Here is a 16,446-nt window from a genome sequence, read left to right on the forward strand (position 1 = left end):
AAATGACAGCAGGAGCAGCCCCTTAATCAGATTTACACAGAAAAGGAGGGGATTGGGCCATTGTGGGAATGCCAATGGGAAGATGTGCTGAAGGTGAAAATCAGCTATTTACTGTTCATGTGAATATCAGCAGTGGTACCTGGACATACAGTCGTCCTTCTGGCCTCTGTGCTTCATAAAGCAGAAAAGAAGCCCGTGTTTATTTGCCATGTCCTGTCTGAGCAATATTTTTACTTTACATAAAAGCATAGAAATGGCTTATAAATTAAATAAGTTTCATAAGATACCCAGTAATTGGGTAAAGAATAGGACAATTAGGTATGAAGTGCACGTGAGGGAAACTTTTTTTGTCATAATGCTACCAGCGACCATGCAAATACTCAATAGGTTAAGCCACACGCATGTTGAACTCGACGTGATCTATGACTCTGGAGTCGTCACGATCGGCAGGACTTTTCTGGAGAAAACATCACTGTATTAAGACTGGAAGTTGTAATTTCTCTAAAGCTCAGTTTCTCATCTTTAAAATAAGAGGAATTGTGCCAAATGACCATTTAAGTCTCTCCTAGCACTAAACTCTGAAAACAATTCCATCATCAGATCAAAGATAGAACCTTTCTTCCCATACATGGACCCAGAATCCATCAGGACGGAGGCTGGAGGGGAGACGTTCTGCACTGTGAGATTCTTTCATCAATCAAATAAATACCCAGAAGTATTAGCGGATTTAGAAGTGAGCCCAGAGACACAGCTTTCATAATCACAACCGAGTGTGCTCCTGACCCTTCGGGACAGCATAAACCTAGTTTTGACTCCAACAGGAAATTCCAGATTCAGGACCAGAAGCAGAACAGCACTGTTGTTCAGAACCGGGAAGTCCGTTGCAGGGTGCTGACCTGCTCCCTAGGCGGCTGACATAAGTGAAATCACAAAACCAGCTTCTTTTTTATGCTCATATATCTTGACACTTTTACAGCTTGTTACATCATAAATTATTCTCCATCCATGTACTGTCTGGAACATGGCTGAAGGTACTCAGTGATCTTCAAGTCTCAGGATTCCAATTTCACAAAATTTTAAAGAGACATCCATTCCAAATTTCCTTTGTTTAACCTACGATAGAAACCGAAGTGCCTTTAAGTATAAATGACAGGATAATAGGACTCTGAGTCTTCTTTGCAGTGAATATCATACTTTCATTTTGCAGAGTAGAGCTCAGAATGCCTCACTTTACGCTGATGGAGGGCACTTTCAGAGCTTTTCATCCTCTCCCAGTTAAAGCATATGACAAAGTGGCCACTCGCAAAAGAGATGAAGGGGATAAGTGAGCATGAAATTCTCAGAGATTAAGACCATAGTAAACACGAAGTAGTTGTACTTCCATCTACCTCTATTTGTAGTTTAAATTTTAAATTTGTTACACCAATAAATTCACAATGACAAATTCCCTTTCTGGTTAAAATTAGGTACCTTGGGGGAAAATACAATAATCATACTAAAGACAAATTGAAAACACAGTGATCCTCATAAATCAATGCAAATCAAATACATAGATATGTATGTATAACATCTAATGATTCAGAAATCTTAAAAATATGCTACTGAAGGAACTTCAATATTAGAGATCAATGTAATTTTTTCTAAAATAATGAATTCCTGTAGCCATATGAATCCACCACAGAAAGCAAATTATGTATCGCAAAAAATGAAAATAAAGAAAATGCCTTTTCTAAATACAAAGTTTATTACTTAAATTAGTGCAATTTTGATTATAAAAAATGTAGAAAACCAAATTCACATAAATATTCCTCCTACTAAAAAACGGAGAGAAATCAAAATGAAGCTAATTCTTTTAAAACAAATTTCTCTAAATTTTTGCCATAAATGTTCTTTCTGCTGATAAACAACATGTAAAGTTAAAGAGAGGAAAATGAAAACAGTAATCACCATGTACCAAATATCATTTTGGGAAATCGTTTCAGAATCTTTTAAGTCAAACTGGATTCTTATCTCTTGATTGAAAATAAGTAGTGGCTTCTTCAACACAATAGCCTAGTTTTTTCAAAGCTTATTTTCAAATAAGCTAGGATGATTAAGTGAGAATTATTTAAAATACAATTTTACATTTTTAAATGTATCTAAATAAATTTAACTAATGCATATAATATGCCTGTGAGATATGAAGGATTCCTTTTTAACAATTAAGAAACCAAGATAAGCTAGAATAAAAGTTAATAAATCAGAGTAGAATTTAAAATTTGATACACAGTTTTTTAAAGAAAAATATATCATAACTTTAAAAGGATATAGATATAAAGGCTAAGGCTGTATTTTACAGCTGTTTCATATTAGGCTAAGATACTGAATCATCCTGAAGCCTGGACATTTTCTAAGTGGTCATGTTTTTTTCTAAGAGATATAAAAGCAAAACTTACTCATGTGATGGTCTTTGATCATGGCCAAGCTTTGCTTTGTTAACACCTAATCCCTATTAATTTAGCTACTAAAATATTTTGGATTGTATTTATAGATTTTTTTTAAAGCTTTGTAGTGGTAGAAAAGGATTTGAATTACTTGAATACTTTGATTTATCGCCATCTAGAAGTACTTTGCAATCAGTTTACCTGCTTTATTAGCATTTGACAGAAACAGTTGTGCTAAAACATCAGGCCCGTAGTTTATGAATCGTTACAAACACATCGTGGAGTGTCATTTACAATGTACAACAATTCGTTTTGACCCAGGAAAACAGACCTTGTAATAATATGCCTTTCTGGATTCTATTTTCATGTAATTTGAAGTAAGTGCTAAAATTGTGAGCTGGCCTGGTATTAAACCAACATATATTAAAAAAGAAAGAACAGAAAAGATGAGTGATAGAAATAATTTGATTTAATTTAAATATGTTACACCTAATAATTCTTATTTTAATATGCTAATTTATAGTACCTGGACTTAATACTTGACCAAAGTGTGCTTTCACTTTTATTTCCTTAGTATCTTTTTCCAATTGTCTTTCCCTATATGGCCAAACAGCGCAAGTTTTCTTTTTTAAAAGAAATTGCATGTTACATAAATAATATTCAAGAATTTTAGGAGAGAAAAAAATAATTCATGATTCAGGAAGACTATGAACTCCTATGCCAGAAACCAGCATCTAAAAATTAAAATTATTTTTAAGTTAGTCTTAATAATTACTTTACAGATGTATAGTTACCATATAATTTTAACTGCAATAATTTCCTATTATATAAATAAAAATCCTAGTAATAGTTCTTAATGCGGTCCATTATTCATTTTTGAATTGTAATTTATAACAAGTTGATTAAATATTTAGTTTTTATAAGTGTGAAATTCCATTTACTACAAATTTTAAAACTTATGTAATTTAAAAATTAGAGTTCAAAGACTATAAAATAACACATTCTAAATAAATGTTTAAAATCTGCTTTTATAGGCATATTGAAAAACTCTGTAAGTAGCATAAGGTAGCAATTTGCAAATAAATGGTCACAAGATGTGAATACGTCAGTTTTGCAAAAGACTTCAAGTATTCTAGAATAGAGATGATAAACCACCAATGTTTTATTGTTGATAAGTTATAAGCTCACAACTGATAACTTCTCCAGCTATCAACAAACGAATTTATATTAAGTATAAATCCATGATGATCAGATTATGAGCAACAGGCCCACAATAAGCCAGTTGAGATGCGGCTGAAAAATAAATCTATCTGTTCATTTGAAAAAGACTGCAGTGGGCTTTTTAATGTTAACAAAAATTTCAAACTGACTTGTCCTCTATAAAGTGTTTAAAGTAACATCTGTTACATAAAAAAGAACACGTGAAGCATCAACAGCAATGTAATAACTGAACGCCCACCGACCCACCCTGTAACTTCAGAACTAGAACCAGTAATGCGCTGAAACATTTAATAAAAATACAAGAGAAAATTAAGCTGTTTTTCACATTTCTGAATTGTAAGTATCTTCTCTATCTAAATATAGGCTACTTGGTACTTATTTTGCATCCTTTTTACAGTCAGACTCCTTTGTTTGAGCTTTGAAGTACTAACCTTTAAATTAGTGTCTATCTAATTTAATAACTAAATCCATCAAACTACAGACCTTACTAAAATGATTTCATTTTCCTTTCTGGCTAATCTGAAGTGCTTAATCTTAAAATGTTAACTGTCAAAATAATGGACTTTTTTCTTCCCGCCATAAGAATAACTTGGATTTCTAACGGATCTCTTGTCAATCATTTTCTCTAAACTGGGTGTGCATAAATTGTTCCACCACTGACGCTCTCTCTTAACTTTAGTATTAAAGTGTGGACAGTGTTGCTCATCTCTCCTGTAAGAAAGAAATGAGACTGTATCCTAAAATGAATTTATAGTCCTATGTTTATAGTCAGAATGTATTTTTAGAGACAGAAAGTTCTATTATTCTGTCAAGTAATGGAATAACTATTTTAAAAATTTGAGAAAACAGATTATTACAGGATACATTAATGCATTAAAATTATAAAGTAAAATAATACATAATTTATTATTTAACTTATACACATTTTCCATTAGGTAATTTTTTTTTATATTTGGGCTATCACCTGTCTTTATATATTAGTAAAAGTCATATTTTTATTAAGAAATATTATTATTAATTCTTCATTATATACTGTGGCATCGTGTAAGGCATATGACTAAATTTATACTTTGTCATAAGCAGCTACAATGTCTTATTAATGGAAAGAAGACTTAACACTGAGACAAAATCCAGTTATATTGCCAATCGGTTACTTTCACATTAAATCAAAGGTGGCTTGATGTTAATTTTCGTGTTAAATACAGAAGCCAAATTTTATGGACTGGAGGACTAGTCTAGGTCTTACAACCCAGAGTGAGATAGTATTAAAGTTGCCCTTTCAAATCTAAATTTAAAATATAAACAGAAACAATTCACTGCACTTTAGAGTTGCATTTTAAACATTTAGGCCATTAAGTTTCTAGCATTTCCATGAAAGTTTGAATAAAAAGCTGTGGTCTTACAAACAAAAAATGTGTAATAGCTCTATGAAAGTCTCCGATGGCATGATGAGAACTGATATAATTTAATTGTTTAACCAATAACATTCATTTTTACTATTACATAATAGTCTATTCTAAGAAAATTTTTAATCAAATATAGTTCTAGTAAGCATATTTAGGTAATTTATTTCATATTACTGTATTACTGGATGTTTTGTAAATGCTCAAGGAATCTAATCAGGCAATTCTCTTACATGAGAATTTTAAAATTATTTGTGTCATTGATGAATGACAACTGTTAATAACGATCCATGGAACAATTTTACACACACACAAACAAGATTTAAAGATCTTATCCAATGCCTTACGCCTTTTAAAAAATGAAGCTGATTCTCCTTGCTTCTGAACCAAGACATAATTTAATACCAGAGTAAAATTTAGGCAGCTATTGGAATTACTACAGTAAGAATAATATGAATCAAAAGAAAAGTTTAAGTTCTGCAAAAATCCAATTCAATATATATTACCATAATTATAAAGCTATTAGCAGTAAGAGTACTATTTAGAGCATTAAATAATACTAATAAGAGTACTATATTTAAAAAAAGAGTACTATATAAAGAGATCTCCAAATAAAGTGGAATATTTGGGAATTTAAAATATGTCCCAAATGTCGTAGAATTTGCCATTCAGGTAAATCTTGATATTTAATTTAAAATATTGCTGTATTAGTAATTAATAACTTACCACTATAAATCTACAACAGAGCCTAAGTTATCTGGGTCAGTGTTGCCTAGAACCTGGACTTTAATTGTGAATTATTTTAGCAGTAGTTCTCAAACTCCAGCAGGCATGAGAATCAAGCTTGTTCAAACACAGGCCAGAGGCCCTCACCTCCAGAGTTCTGGATGCAGGGGCCTGTGATGCCATCTGCGAATCTGTGTTTCTAACAAGTTCCCAAGTGATGCCGACAGTACCGTTCAGGAGACCACATTTTGAGAACCATTGATCTTTTAGCACCTTCTCCGCGAAAGCCTATCATCACATTCTCAAGAGACATTTATTAACTCTGGAGCCTAAGATTATTAGCGGACTTGGGGGTTACATGTAGTCACCATCATTTTAATAGTTACTAAAATAAATTTTCTGATAAACGTAAATACACTAACAATTTTTCCTAGGGCAAAATAATTATATGTAGCTACAAATGGTGTTACAATAACTTAGAAACGGTAATAGAGTAACTATTGCTTCGAGGCGAAAAAAATGTGTGCTTTATTCTTTTATTATTAGGTGCTTCCTTGATCTCTTCAGTTCTGAAAGATTGTGTATAGTTTAAGGAAAAAATTATAAATCCATTTTTACAAAGGAATTTTATTATTGTATCTGTGATGTGTAAGTGTCTCCTGGTGAATAGAGACAACACAGTAATGGCTTGTAGCAACATTCACTTTTACACAATTTAATATTTGTTATATTGACCACAACCGAATAAGCTTCTTAAAAGGAAGATGTTGCTTTACGTTCTTTTGAATACCCCACAGAGCGCTTAAGAGCCTGGACTGTGATATGTCCTAGAGGGCATGAGTTATTTAAGGACAATATTAAGAAGAATGCCAGGTACATAGTAGGTGCTTAATAAATGTTGACAGACCTAAATGCATGCCTTGTGAATAGCACATGCAGAACAGACATTTACTGATTTATTCTGAAAGACATCCTGGTTGTCAGATCTCAGCGTGTCCGTCAGATGCTGTAAGATGGTCTAAATATCCTTGCATTAAGGCAGATAAACTTGATGTTTATCTGGCCTTAAGTTACTAATTTTGCCCATGTCTGTGCTACAGGCATTATAATAAAAACTTGTTTCTACATTTAAAAGTTTTCTTGTTTTTAATAATGTAGATATGACCTTGCACAAATAAAACACGTATTCAAAACATGCACGTTATTATTGTTACTTGTAGTTTAAGCTACAGGTTTAATAAGACTAGGATGGTGGAAGCCAGATTTTGTTGTTTGTGGCTGTGGAGAAAGAGCTTTATAACCTAGAACTGGGACTTCTGAGGCTTAAATAGAGCTGCATATTGCCCCTGAAATGTTCAGCTAATTTCTGTTTTTAAAGTATATTAACTTGGATATTATCTTTTTTTTTTAATCCATTTCTCAGAATTGTACCCCAAAATATGCAAGGGGAATCAACTGCATACACTGAATGACAATTCCATCTCTACAAAGAAAGGAGGAGCATGAAACCCAATGGCAAAAAAGTTAATGAGGGAGTTCGGTCCTTGTCCCACTGGCTGGTAACCTAAAGCCCAGGAAGAACAATCATAGTGTACCGGATGTGTGGTCGGGGAGGGACCGCAGTCATCTCTGCGAAACCCAAATGCCTTGACAAAGCTGAACTCATTTTTTCTAACACAGTATGAAAACCTACTAAAGACGAAACACTTTAATAACAGAAATCATGTTTAATAACATTTAAAGGTTTTATTTTTTTTAAAGGAAGAAAGAAAAAGAAAAATGAAAGAAAAAATCCTATTGCTCTGCCTTTGTTTGTAATAGTGACATCCAACATACCAGTCCTGGGACAGCATACTGAGGCCTGCTGGCTGTGACACCCCATCTGACTCAATCAGGAGGAACAGCCCCCATAAACACAGCAGCAGCACTGCTTCTGCTAAATACCCTTAACCACCTTCGAAAAGAGAACAGGGTGGGAGAGAACTGTGATGGTGCTTAAGACGAAAGACTGCCTCCCTGTTTCCTTCTCCCTTCCCTCGTAAACTGAACGAACTGTTGTTATAAGACAACATACTGCTCAGTTCACGTAACTTAAAAATTTACAGCAGGCTGTATGCCTGGAGGCACATTATGGGGCCACCTGTAGGCATGTAATTCCACTGAAAATAATAAATAATTGTGGAGAATTCCTCCGAGGCTGGAGGAGAGAGTGTGGAGAGAGTGTGGAGGAGAGAGAGTGGGTAAGAATTGTGTTGCTGGTTCGCTCCAACATGGATTCTTGTCGTGGAGGACTGGAGAACTGTACTCTCTCCAACAAAGATGAGTAATCCTCCCCACAAAAGAGTCCGCTACACACAGCACCAGACGCCTGGGTGCCAGTTCTACGCAGCCATTTCTTGGGCACTTTTGAGAATGCACCTGCAGAAACTGCCACGTGGCAATTGCTTCATACAGCACGTTGATCCATTTGAGACTTTCTTTTTTTTACAGTATAGAAAGCTATTTTGTTTGTCTCTCTACATCCTGTTTATCTCTTTGAAGCCTCCTCATATTCTGGCAAAGACAGAAAGTGACTGTAAGACTACCCTTGATATAATTCCAAACATTTATTTGGGAGGAATTAATGTGTCTTTTAACAGTGCTCAGCAACCTTGACCTTTTTCGACTGGAAGGTAAAATGAATAGACTGTAGAGCTGCTTTAAAGAGAAAGTAAAAGTGTTTGTCGTCATGCTTTTGTCACAAGGTAGGTGGATTTAGTACTTATCCCGTAACTACTCACAGTATGTATATTACTTGTTTCAGATCCTATTCTGCTATAAGATCAGTAAAATTTTACACACCACACACACACACACACACACACACACGCGCGCACAAACTTTTATCAAGTAGGTTCCAAAAGCTAGCCTAATTTTCGTTTATTTGGGTTATAAATTACCCTTAAACTTTATTAATGGAGCCCTTAGTCTCAGAGGCCCAGCAGATACTGTTTGGATTTTAAATCTATGACAACCTTTCTCCACGACAATCACATGGCTTTGAATTAAGAAAACTACATTTAAATTATCATTTATGTACTGAGGAAGGGATTCTTGGTGGTATTAAGGCTGACATTTCCTTTTTATTTGTACTACATGAAGGATTAATAAGGTTTGCATAACCTTATTCTTTGACGGCTTCACGGCAGAGGATTACAGGATTGCTGCCAAAAGAGATTTTAACCCTTTTAATCACACTGTTAATAACTACACTGTGCAGAGTACAGCCCATACTGTACATAAGGAAATACAGCTCTGAACACAGTTTGACCTGATATCCAATCAAGGAAAGGTTCTTAGAGATGCTTGCCATTTTGGTTGCTATGGTGAGTTTCATATTTTGTGGAAACCACTGCTAGATGTCTTAAAATAGACCTTTGCCAAGAAAAACATTGGTCCAGTGGCATATGCTGGCAGAGCATTGCAAGGTTGCTCAAATTCCCTTCCTTTGTTTTTCCGTCTCCCCCCTGGGGCAACTGCTCCAAGCATCAGCCTACTAGTCTGGCAGGCTGAGAATCCAGAAACTTGCTGCTAATTACAATGTTGACAATTCCCAACCTGTTTACTGGCGCCAGCAATCAAACCGCATCCTCTCTAGTGAACCAAAAAGCACTTGCTGGCTTTAGCTTCCTGAGGTTCCAAGCTGGCTATATTAATTACTGTTAACTTAAAACTGTATGTTGTACAGAAGAAGCTTAATTAGCTGATTTGAGGATTAAAATCTATCCTTTACAAATTTTAAACCCTACTGTTCTTAACCAAGTTATGTGAATCCATAAAACATCTTCCCTTGGACAAAATGTTGATTATTTTAGGTGTGGCTTCTCAGTCAGTTTTGCCACTGTACTTCCTTGAATTAGGCACCAGAATAGATCAAAACAGACCTCTCTCTCTCTCATCTCTTTCTTCCCCTCCATCTCTCTCTTCCTCCTTCCCTCTCTCCCTGTTTCACCTCTTTATCTATCAGAGTTATATCTACATTTTGTTTTTAAAAACTGAGGAAAATAATGGGCATAGTTATTTACAGCTACTGTTTATGCTTAATGAAAAAGGAAAAACCTTGTATGGGGACAAAATGGTCAAAAGATATATTTCTATATTGGTGAATTTTTAAATCATAATAGTTACACCATTTTCAAGTGAACTCTCACTGCTGTGAGTGAGGTCTGATAAGAGAACATTCATCTTTCGTGTATAAGAAGTATATTTCCTTAACTGATAAGTTGAGAGACTGCACAGTGGGAAATCAGCCTCTCAGGCTCCTAAATGATTAGCATTACAGGTAACCCAGATGTGGCAGGGCTGATCACCACCCAATTTTCATAAATAGCACAGTAGCCGTGGACAAGGGTTTACTAAAACTGAGAATTTTATTTTGACTCTGTTCTAATCCAAGAGTCATTCTGTCTTTATTTATTCAATATAGCTTTGAATATTTAAAAGCTGAAGTGAAAGAGAGTAAATACAGTTTTAATTTGTATATTACAAATGTGATTCAATTTCTGGTTTTTTGGTGTGTAAAAAAATCGAGTCAGTGTTATTTACTAATCTTATTTTTAATTTTCCGTTGAATATATACTACATAACAGATATTTGTCATTCCAGTCTTTCAGCCAGTATTTTCATCTGGAAGCTTATTAAATTGAGCTGATTTAATTGAGATTAAAATTTTCCTTGTTTTACTGCAATATTTGCAAACTACAACTATTCCTTTAATTATGATTTATATTTGTTTCTACATTAATATTAAGTTAGCCTATAAAATCTTCTTAGATTTTGAAAAAACTAAGTACAATTACGCTATAGACTTTGGAATCTGTTGGCACGTTCACATCTGTACATACAATATTTGAGCTTGAAAAAGGTTAAATCAGATGAATCACTGACTAGTAAGACTCATAGAATAATTATAAATAATTATTGTCAGATACCAAGAAGAGTAAAAGCATAAGAAAAACTTCAATATTGAAGTTTTAGTATGATGTATTAGGAAGAAAACATCCATATAACTTTAAAAAATGGGTTCCAAATATTACTGTGTGTCCCCGGGGAAGTTATTTAGATTGTCTGTGTTGTGAGGATTTCATGGCTAAAACATGGAAGTAAGACCATACACCAAATAACCGGATCTGAACTAGAAAATTTATCATAACAACTGCATACCATATGAGTTTACTATTGGCTTATTTTAAGATATGAAATTTTGTATCCTATGTGAATAATTACATCAAAGGAAAACCAAAGATGAAGTGGGAATGACATATCTTTGGATACAAAAGCCAAGTCAGAGAAGAACAAGCGTGTCAGCCTTCTATCACTTTACCATAGTTTATTAGCAAACAGCCCTCCTCCCTAGGATCGCAGTCCAGAGGGAAGCTGGACTCTTAAGACACACGTTCTGTATTTTATATTGAAAAATACTGCTGATAGTGTCTTAAACAAATTCCCCCAGGTTACTTTATTTCTAAAGCAGGGATTCAAATATAGCATATGTCTTTTCCAATAGAAAAATGGATTAAAAGGGCTCTTTAAAGCCATGTTCCCCTTAGGGTTAATTTGCCACAAGTCCGTCTTTTCAGACTGATGATCTTTCCTTTGACCTGTGAAACATCCAGATTTCATGCCTTTCTCAATTTTCTGTCTGCAGGTTAGACCCATTTTACTCAGGCACTATTTCTATTTTAATTGATTATATACCAGTTCTACACTAGAGCATCACTTTCTATCTAAATAAAAGCAAGAACTTTTGAGCACTATGAAAGAAATCCTGCAATATAGATACACTATATAAAATCAGTATCATCAACGTTCCATCACAGTAGGAAAAAGGGCACTATATATAAAGAATGAGATCTCTTGTAAAGTTCCTGAAAATTGATATTTTCCGATGTGTATTGGTACTAGCTAGTAGATCTGCCAATAAAATAGCCACAAATAATTCCATTATTGTTTTCTTAACACGTCACCAAGAACTGCACGATTCTCCGCTCTACAGTCCACGTCCTTAATATTCTCACTCGCTATCACTGTCCCTTTTCTCTTTTCAAATTCAATTTTATCTGCACAAATCTCCGAATCTAAATGTGAAACTGTCTCAAAACTCAACACCAATGCTGATTTTTATTATAAAAGCCACAACTAACTAAAATGTTTGTTTGAGTAACCAATCCTCCTATTTTGACTCTGTCTTAATATATATTATTAAATAATCTCAAAGCTGTTTTGGACAACCACATTCAGCAACGAAAGGAATGTGAGATATTTTCATTAAAGTGTAAGTAAATGGTTTCCAAATCTCACACTCCTACCACCAGAAATGTTATTTGAAATCAGTTGCTTTTGAAAGCTTTGCAGAACTTTTACTAAACCTCTTCTCAAAGTTTTAAATGGACATAACATGTCATTCTCATCATTAAACTGTGGATGAAACATTATGTAAATTATTTGGATAAAACTATAGTTGACAAACCATATTATTTTAATTTTAAGAGAATGAGTGTATTCTTTTGTGATCTAAAGGTTAACTTATATTTACTACACTTGGAATATCCAGGAGAGTCACACTTTTTAAATAAAATTACAGATTATTTTGCTTGTAATGTAAATTTTCTTTGCTAGTAAATAATGAAAAAAATATTGCACAGATCCTTAACTTTGAAAATATATCTATCACAGTAACTATTATACTGGATAAAATGAATTTCCATTTATCATTTTTTAATAACTTATGAATTCTTACAAGTATGTATACATTTAACATTAAGTAAAATATACTAGGTAACATTTTCTACATCAAAATTCACACAGAATGAAATGATCCCAGATTAAATAGTTACTTGCAGTTCCAAAAAGAACACCAGATTAAAAGAAATGTCTCCAGAGATTTTTCAATTATTTAGGAGTTATATCTGAGAAAATCAGAAAAAATGAATTTTCTATCTTAGCAAAGAAAAAGAGCACTCTTAATAAACAAATTTGAGAATTAGAATTTACATTAACATTAAACTGAACTTAAATATATGTAGTTCAACCATTGCCATTAGCCATTTTCTAAAATGATATTTATTATGGAAAAAATTTGTAAAATTCTGTATTAAGATGTCTTGAAAGCATATATAGTTGCTTTCACTAGATTAATAAATATGTTTAAGTATCCATCATGTGTTAGACACTGGATAAAGTATTTTAAAAGGTTATGCCATTGCTATGCTATTTTAGGATTAAATATCCTAGACAAATATTGGTCCTTTTTAACAGAATGAAAAAAAGGTAATTACCCCATTCCTCTAAAAATTGTAATTAAAATTTAATAGTATAAACAGTTACACACAGACCAAACACTTGAAAAGGTCCAGTGTTTATTCTTTACCCATCTCAATTATATACATTAACTTTCAAAAGAGCTGTTTCTGATTTGGTCCTATTAGGTTGAAACGTTTTTGAGGTAGCTCCATGGTTTGAGAGCCTCACGTATATTATACATGCAGAGACATACATGTTCATGCATGCTCACAGAAGCACACCAGGATGAACCACTAAATCATTCTTTTGAGGCTTTTCTTTCCTAAAACTTCAAAGAAAAATAAAAAGGGCAAAGAAGGGACAAAAACGCTTCCATGCACTCATATTTTAAAAATTTAAGTAAAAATATTGAAGACCAATTTCCTGTTTGATATCAAGACAAAATATGTTGATGAATACTTTTGAAAGATTTGTCTTTAAAGCTTCTTTCTTAGTTCTGGTATCGATTTCCTCACCATCTACACATAAAATGAAGACTAGACTTAGGTCCAAAAAAAAAGGTTTTTTGGAAATGGAGGTCATAAGAGGTAGGAGGACCTTGAGAGACTCTAAACCCAGCCCTCCCTGTTGCGGATGAGATCCTGAGGGCTGGGTAAGCCCTGTGGCTAGTCAAGTTCACAACAGCACCTGTACTCAAAATCAAATTTTATAGCCTTTATTCCAAAGTTCCTTTCCACCATAGCATGTACTTTCTTCTCGTAAGTATCATATAATTGTGGAAAAAACAAAATTTAAGTGTTTTCCATGTAACTGCCTCAATTCTCTAATTTGCTTTGTTTTTGTAAACATTGTGAAAGCCTGTTTAAAATAATAGTTATGAAAACAAATTGTGCGTGAAATTGGACCCATAAAGTAACCACTTTTAAATTTAATTCCCTGGCAGTTATGCATAAAATAATCTAGAGTCTTACCCTGATATGTTTCTATTTTAAAGGAAAAGATGTTTTTGCATGTATGTTTCTGATAGAATATTAGGCATTCATTTTTCCTTCTTCATGAAGTCTAAAAATGAATGGAATATTTCACAGATATACAGAAACTATCTTAAATAATAACTTTAGTTTATCTTGGGACTTGTTTGAACCAATTTTTGAAATTGGCCACATTTGCTCATGGAGATAAAAATAGACCTCAGACAATTAATTTTCACTTGTGTATTGGATATAAATTTTAAATTGCAAGAAATATAAAATTTCAGTTAAATTACATCATTGTTACAAAAAGGGTTTTTTACAAACAGTGTCTCTTAAGAGCACACATTTTATTTAAGTTTAAAAACAGACACTACTTTCAAATGATGCAATTGTGCCACTATTGTAATTTGTCAACTTAAAAAAATGTGTACTGTGATATAAACTGTATTTTAACCAGGAACCTAGTATTAGTAAATAGACTACAGCACTTATAAGTATTTCTTAGTTTGAAATTTAATTGAGATTCAGTATTGTTTCAAAGCTAATAAAATGAATGTAGGAAGCCTTATTTAAAATCCTTTGACTGTTTTAAAGTTCATAGTTAATTCTAACTTTTTGAAGTTTTGGTTCTAGCTATAGGTGGCATATGTATAAATTTTCAAATACTGTGCATTATTACTGAATCTCAAAGGGTATTTCCACAAACATAGCAAATGAAAAGTGTTGTCGTAACATTTGTGTAGATAGTATAATACTTTTCATTGATTTTGAGATCAGCTTGTCTCACTTAACTCTCATTATTAACCAGAATATAGCACAACTCATAACTCCAACAAGATTTAGGTAGTCACATATTTGTAAACTGGACAACAACACAAATATTAGAGACACTTTGGTTCTATTGGAAGGCTGCACTCAGCAAATTCAACTAACCATCAGGTACCAAACATACTTCAAGAAAGTTAAAATTTCATAATATCTCTTTAGCTTATAGTTTGTTTTTTTTCTGGATGAATTGCAATGTCTCCTCAGTTAAAAAGTTTAAAATATACACTCACACAAAATGTTTTGTAGATTGGAATTTGAGTTCTAAGTCACGATTTAAAATACAGGTGCCAGAGGAGAAAAATCTCAAAACATTTGAAAAACAAATTTGACTACAACACTCTTTGCTTAAAACATATTTAGCATTTCTGTTTATAGGTATATAGCTACGAATAACAATGTAATAGCTAAATATAATGAAAGTCTGTAAGTATTCTGTCATTAATATGTTTTTACTCTTACTGAAAATATTTGTCTTCGAAATAAATTTACTTCCAAACGGTAAGTCTAGTAAGCAGATTAAATGACTCTCTAACGTAGTACCAGCACCCTCCTGTCATTTCTGTCATTCAGTGGTAGCTGAAACTACGGTATTGAAAAGTTGGTGAATAATCCTGATGGTCTCATACTGTCTTCTGTGTCCTTAGTCCTTCTCCTCTTTCCTACATAAAAGCACAAAATATTTCCCAATATCCCCATCATCTCCATCTAGACAGTATGTACTTTTCTATTTGAAAATTTACCATTACTGATGTGGAATATAATTTTAAATTGATAATATGCCTTTTGGAAGCTTCCATCCATCAAAATGCTGCTTCATCATTGCTCTCCTTGGCCTGGACATTCATTGACAATTCTGTTCTGGTTCTAGACTGGCACTCCTGTGACACCAAGATCCCCATCATTCTAGGGCTAACAGCAGACTTGGGGAGAAATCCTACCTCCAGGACATGATTATTCATTTAAAAATGTACTTTATCAGAATCATCTGTACAACAATTTTCTTTGTATTCACACAGGGGTTGTCATGACCCCCAATGGATCTTTAACCCTGAATATCGCCATTCCCTGCAGTTTTATTCAAGCAAGAGTATCAGAACATGATTCATAAACAAAAACAAAAAATCAGGAAATTCTTTATAAAAAGCAGTTTCTATCATGCTCCTTCCCTGAGACTCAGTAGTAAACCATCAATCAGGATGTTTCTTACACCCATTAATGAATATCACATTACAAATCTGAGTGTTCACAGACATGACAATTTCAATGAGAAACCTAAAATCTTCTATAAAAGCCATAAATTGTGTTCATAAAAATATGAGTTCTTAGGCAGACTTAACTAAGGTAAAAATAGTAGACAAAAACAATTTTCATACGCTTTCCCCCTCCTCGTCCACTGTGCCCTGAATATTACTGTCAAACAGTCTAAGCTGTATCCACATGCTTTTCCCAGGTAGAAAGTCTATCACTTTCGTAGAGCAAACCAAATTTTGGAAAAATAATGTATACCCTTCCGGTATTTGGGCATCAGCTAAAAAGCAACCCAACTATGATGATTACTGAAAATCACTTGTATCTAGCATGAAAAACACA

General features: G+C 33.4%; 1 long non-coding RNA gene across 1 annotated transcript in view; it reads left to right on the top strand.

Annotated features, from left to right (window-relative positions):
- LOC105085115 (uncharacterized) overlaps nucleotides 1–8,547 on the top strand; it is a 109,941-nt gene extending 101,394 nt beyond the window's left edge. The window contains exon 5 of the long non-coding RNA XR_010382190.1: nucleotides 7,197–8,547. This is a non-coding gene — a long non-coding RNA (uncharacterized LOC105085115). The remainder of the gene's footprint in view (nucleotides 1–7,196) is intronic.
- The last annotated feature ends 7,899 nt before the right edge of the window (nucleotides 8,548–16,446 follow it).

Source organism: Camelus dromedarius, chromosome 9 (assembly GCF_036321535.1).
Source record: "Camelus dromedarius isolate mCamDro1 chromosome 9, mCamDro1.pat, whole genome shotgun sequence".
NCBI classification, from domain to species: domain Eukaryota; kingdom Metazoa; phylum Chordata; class Mammalia; order Artiodactyla; family Camelidae; genus Camelus; species Camelus dromedarius.